The sequence below is a fragment of the Carassius carassius genome, chromosome 6 (genome assembly GCF_963082965.1).
Source record: "Carassius carassius chromosome 6, fCarCar2.1, whole genome shotgun sequence".
NCBI classification, from domain to species: Eukaryota; Metazoa; Chordata; class Actinopteri; order Cypriniformes; family Cyprinidae; genus Carassius; species Carassius carassius.
The window spans coordinates 40,415,265-40,421,472 of record NC_081760.1 but is presented as its reverse complement, the minus strand read 5'-3'; positions in this window follow the sequence as shown (position 1 = coordinate 40,421,472).

The following is a 6,208-nucleotide window of genomic DNA, read 5'->3' as shown; positions in this document are numbered from 1 at the left end:
CCTCCAGAGTCAAGTCATGTTCCCATTGACGCTCCAGAGTCGAGTCATGTTCCCGTTGACCCTCCAGAGTTGAGTCAGGTTTCCGTTGACCCTCCAGAGTTAAATCAGATTCCGGTTGACCCTCCAGATTCGAGTCATATTCTCGTTGATCCTCCAGAGTCGAGTCAGGTGCTTGTGGACCCTCCAGAGTAGAGTCAGGTGCTCATGGACCCTCCAGAGTCAGGGTTAGTCACCGTTGACCTTCCAGAGTCAGGGTTAGTCACCGTCGACCTTCCAGAGTCAGGGTCAGTCATCGTTGAACTTCCAGAGTCAGGGCTAGTTCCGGTTGACCCTCCAGAGTCGAGTCAGGTGCCAGTTGACTTTTCAGAGTCGAGTCAGGTTCCGGTTGACCCTCCAGAGTCGAGTCAGGTTCTCGTGGACCCTCCAGAGTCGAGTCAGGTGATCGTGGACCTTCCTGAGTCAGGACTAGTTACCATCGACCCTCCAGAGTCAGGATTAGTCACCGTTGACCTTCCAGAGTCAGAACTAGACACCGTTGACCTTCCAGAGTCAGAACTAGTCACCATTGAACTTCCAGAGTCAGGGCTAGTCACCGTTGACCCTCCAGAGTCTGGACTAGTTACCGTTGAACTTCCAGAGTCAAGTCAGGGCACTGGTGATCTTCAAGGACAGAGTCAAGTCACCGGGGTTCTTCATGGGAGAATTCAAGTCACCAGTGATCTTCATTAACAAAGGCAAGTCACCAGTGATCTTCATGAACAAAGGCAAGTCACCATTGATCTTCATGAACAAAGGCACGTCACCATTGACCTTCATGAACAAATACAAGTCACCAATGATCTTCATGAACAAATGCAAGTCACCAATAATCTTCATGAGCAGAGTCAAGTCAGCACCGATCTTCTGGAATCCAGTATAAATACCATGGGATTACCAGAGTCTTGTCACTTCTCTGTGGAACTACCAGAGCCTCTCCATGTCTCTGATGAACTACGAGAGCCTCTCCACGTCTCTGATGAACTACCAGAACCGTTCCACGTCCCTGATGAACTACCAGAACCGTTCCACGTCTCTGATGAACTAGAAGAACCGCTCCACGTCTCTGCTGAACTACCAGTCTCTCCTCGCCTCTGCGGAACTTCCAGAGGCTCGTCATGTCTCAGTCGAACTCTCTGAGTGCCCAACTGTTCCTGTTGTGGCCACGGAGGCTATCCTTAACATGTTCATGTTCTTTGTTTCAGACTTGTCCTACCCGACTTGCTCTTCTGCCAGTCCGATCCCACTGTGGTGGTCTTCGGCGCTGCCCTGGTGGGCTTCGGTTTCGACCACATGGACGTGGTGGTCTTCTGCTCCGCCCTGGGGGGCTTCCATCCCGACCACACGGTTGTGTTGGTCTTCTGCTTCGCCCTGGGGGGCTCCGGCCTCGACCACACGGACATGGTGGTCTTCTGCTCCGCCCTGTGGGGTTCCCGTTCCGACCACACGGTTGTTGTGGTCTTCTGCTCCGCCCTGGGGGGCTCCGGCCTCAACCACACGGACATGGTGGTCTTCTGCTCCACCCTCGGGGGCTGCTGTTCTGACCGCACGGATGTGGTGGTCTTCTGCTCCGCCCTAGTGGGCGCCACGCTATGTCCTTCCTGGACTTGTGTTTTTGTGTTTGTTTTTCTCCTCTGCCTGTTTTCCACCTTTGGACCTGGCCCTCCGTCCCTCCCCCTGATCCTCCGCCGGTCCACCTCCCTCCTGGGTTTCTTGACTGTGTCTTTCTTTCTGTTTCCCTCTTGGACCTGGCCCTCCGTCCCTCCCCTTGATCCTCCGCCGTTCCACCTCCCTCCTGGACTCCTTGTTTTGTGTTGTACTTCTCTTGTCTCTGTTTCCCTGGGTTTACCTGGTCGTCTTGTCTTTGTTTCCCCATTTTACCTGGTAGTCTTGTCTCCGTTTCCCCATTTTACCTGGTCATCTTGTCTCTGTTTCCCCATTTTTACCTGGTCCTCTTGTCTGAGTCAAAGTCCACCATAACACAAGCAACGAGACTTAAAGATGAATCTATCGATTTAGATTTGTGTTTTTTATCTTTTGTCATAGTCCAAAAAGTTCTCCTGAAAGTTCAGTCATGACACTGACAAGAAAGATAAAAATAATGACGGAGAAAGAGCCGTGTTAACAGTTAAACTGTCCACGTAAACTTCACAGACACAAAAATAAAAAATAATAATAAAAGTATAACCAAAAGATCCGCTAACTGATCAGAAAGTGCTTAGAGTAAAAATATATGCAATATTTAATGAAATACACTGAAATGTACAAGCAAATGTTAAAACATTCAAGGACGGATTCACCAAGCTGTCAACTTCACACCGCCGAGTCGAAACAAGATGGAGAAGGGTTTGTGCTTCTATCCTCTTTGAAAAACATCTTGTCGTCTATTTTATTTTAAGAAAGAAATCTTGAAACAATTTTGCAATACTGTCAAAGAGTGGTTCATTTCATTGTGTAGGAAGCACTAAAGATAACTCTGATCTATTCAGCCGTAACGGCCTTGCTAACAAGCCAACGATGAGCGCCAAAGATAAAGGAAAGAAAGTGATATTAGATCACGTCTACTCATCTGCTGCCAGAGACTCTCCTCCTACTGATTCATCTTCAGGAGATCTACCAATAATTCTCCTCCAGCTCCTGATACTCCACTAATCAGACCCATGCTGAAGAGAAACAAACTGAGTTACAGGAAAATATTAGCACTGCCCTTACCCTGAAAACTAATCTAAGGACTGACTCACTCCCGCAAATGATAATTACCAACTCAAACCCAACTGAGGATCTCAAAACATCCTTAAATCACCTGTACGTTGAGATTCAAGATCAATCTGGAAGAGCGAATCACTGATGCTGAACATTACAGAAGACGCTGGAGCCTACGTCTCTATGGTCTCTCTGAACAACCAAACGAAGACATAAAAGTGAAAGATCTTGAAAGTTTATTTTGGATTTGGATTGAAGGATTTGATGTCATTGACATTGCTCACAGGCTCGGCAAACCACAGCCGAGCAGGATTCATGTGAGATGCCATATGGAGTTATGACAAAAAAAGGAAATTCCTGAAACAATACAAGCTTCAATTTGTGGAGGATCTGCCCAAAGAAGAAAAGGACAAATGATCGCTTCTGTGGTCACATGTGAAGAAAGCACGTGAAGACAACAAGAAAGCCTACTATATCAGACCCAGAGCTTTTTTATTGAGACACATCAAGACAATGTGATTCTTGTAAACAATTATAAAAAGTCCAAAAACATTGTCTTTAGAAAGTAAAACAGAGTGATCTCAAGACCTTTCTCTAAATGAAACTGAATTCTGTATAAATCTCTTAAAAACAACAAATCCTCTGGAAATGATGGGCTTACATCAGATTATTATATAGTTTTTATAAATGATAAATCTGAATTCCTGTTAGCGGTATATGAAGAATCCTTACATCACTTAAACAAGGTGTTATCACCTGATCCCTAAACGTCAAAAACATATCCTTGATTATAAAACCTCATTACTAAATAATGATTATAAAATAATGGCATCAATTTTAATGCATTAAATGAGAAAATTGATAAAACTCAATATGGATTCATGAAAGGTTGTCACGTTTCCTCTAATATTCGTTTAGTTATTGATTTAGTGCAGTATAGTTATTTATTAAAATGGAGACACTTTAATACTTTTTCTGGATTTTAGAAAAGCTTTTGATACAGTAAGCCATAATTTTATATTTGATTCATTAAAATTCTTTGGTTCCTGACAATATTTCATTAAAAGTGTAAGAATTATGAACTGTGGTAGCAATATTTCTATTAAACTTGTGAAAGGAACATCTTCTAGATCTGAAATAAATCGAGGAACAGACAAGGTTGTCCAAATTCTGTGTTCTTCTCTTGCTCGAGGCTCAAGTTTTAATAATATGATAAATGTATTGAAGTTCATGAAAGACAGATTAAAATATCATAACTTGCTGATGACGAGACAGTTTTTCACAATTCTCTGGATTGAGATTAAATCTGTCGAAATGTGAGATCCTACATCTTAAAAATATCAACCTCTCCACTGTATGTAATATTCCTGTTAAAAGCATGGTGAACTATTTGAGAATCAAAGTCTATAAAAATACTGATGGTCAACTCAAATGTTATACCTGTTATTGAAAAATGCAGAAGAGGTATAACTGATGATTGGTGAGAGATCTTTCTGTTCAAGGAAGAGTTTTATAAAGTAAAGCAGAAGATCTTTCGAGAGCAGCATATCTCTCGCTCTTCTTAGTGGCATAATAATTTTAACCAAATTCTCTGATGTAAATATTAATAATACAAGCCGACAAAATCTCCAACTTTTTGTAAATGGTCTCTCCTTTTATAGTTTATTAATAACAGTTTTATAAGAAACTCCCTTAATGTCGGATCCAGTCCTTCATGTAAATCAGAATGGTTTAAAGCTCACTGTGTATCTTGGCGCAGCATCTGGATGTTATCATATAAATATGAACTTTATAATAAAGTAAAAGAAGTACTTTACAGAATTATTCACAAATGTTATCCTGTAAATGCAGTTGTTAGTAGATATATTCATAGTGTTTGTTATAAATGTACCTTTTGTAATGTATCTGTTGAAGATATTGAATCTTATTTTCTATTCCTCTTTGGGTTAACTTTAAAATAGACATAACAAAAAAAGTCCAACATTTAGATCCTCATGATACTTTGGTTTGTTATCAAACCATATTTTTCTGATAAACATATTATGTTATTAAACTATTAATTATCTTAGCAAAGTTTTATATTCATAAGTCAAAAGTAATTCAAAAGAAACCGTCATATATTACATTTTGTAACACTGATCTTAAAATATATTTTGAAGCCCTTTCTAATATGAGATCACAAAATATGAAGCTTATGAAAACAATACAAATACTAAAGCTTTTCAAATCTATGTAACTTCCCTAATTTATGTATTATTTTCTTATTTTTATTGTGTTTTGTTTATATGTATATGTTGCATAACATTTTTATTTTAGTTGTTGCTGTTATGTTTTGAATGCTTTGAGATGTGCAACGCTCCTCTATTTACATTGTGTCTTTGTGTGATGATGGAACTAAATAAAGAAAAAAAAATAAAGAAAAAAACACACACACGCCTTCATTTTTGTCGGAGCTGAACACAAACCTGTTCTACCTGCAGAGCGCGCTCCCGAGATCACGTGACGCGTGACACACCTGTAAGTTATAAATGATTTCAACTAATAATAAAACACAGCAAGACTTTCTTTCCCACCTTTGCTTATTAATTAGTAATGTATCCGTAAATTTCTCTCAACTAAAATAATCGCTAGAGTTTTATATTATTATAATCCTGAAGATGAACTGATCATCTGATTTTTCAAGCGTCACAACTCACTACAACAAGTTAAAGCTCGAGTTTAGTGTGAAAGCGACTCGAAAACGAACACATTGTACAATAATATGAGATGAAATCAGAAGATTATAACTGAACTTACCGTGATGTGGTTTTTATGCCCGTTTGTAACTCTAGGAAATGTGAATTTACACTCGGTTAGTATTGAGACTCTACTTTCGGTTTTTAACAAGGCGTGTCCTCGTGATGCAGACCGCGCATGCGCAAGAGACCTCCGGTGACAACAACACACAAGCCCCGCCCATTTGTCTGCTTTCAGTCTGTTAAATGTGTTCAGCGCCACCTACTGCACTGAATTGTGACAGAACACTTTTTTGGTTTTGGTTTTGTTTTGTTTATTTATTAATATAGCACAGTTTAATACAACTCACGTTGCCCAAAGTGCTTTACAGTCACAAGCTAAACAAAAAATAACAAGAAAATGACAGAGATAGACATATCCACCTCACATAGACATACATAAACATCAACCCATTTAAAAGTGCTCTCCATTTGAATGTAAAAGATGTTGTTTTAACACAGCTTTGAACATGTGTAAAGATTTGACAGATCTAATAGATTGAGGGAGGTCATTCCACAATTTAGGGCCTGCTCGAGAAAAAGCTCTATCACCTCTATGTTTATATTTTGTCCTGGTAGTGCACAGCAGATGTTGAATTTCTGATCTCAGGGATCTAGAGGGGGTGTAGATTGCCACCAAACCGGACAAATACACAGGAGCTAAATTGTGCAGGGCCTTAAAGACAAGTACAAGG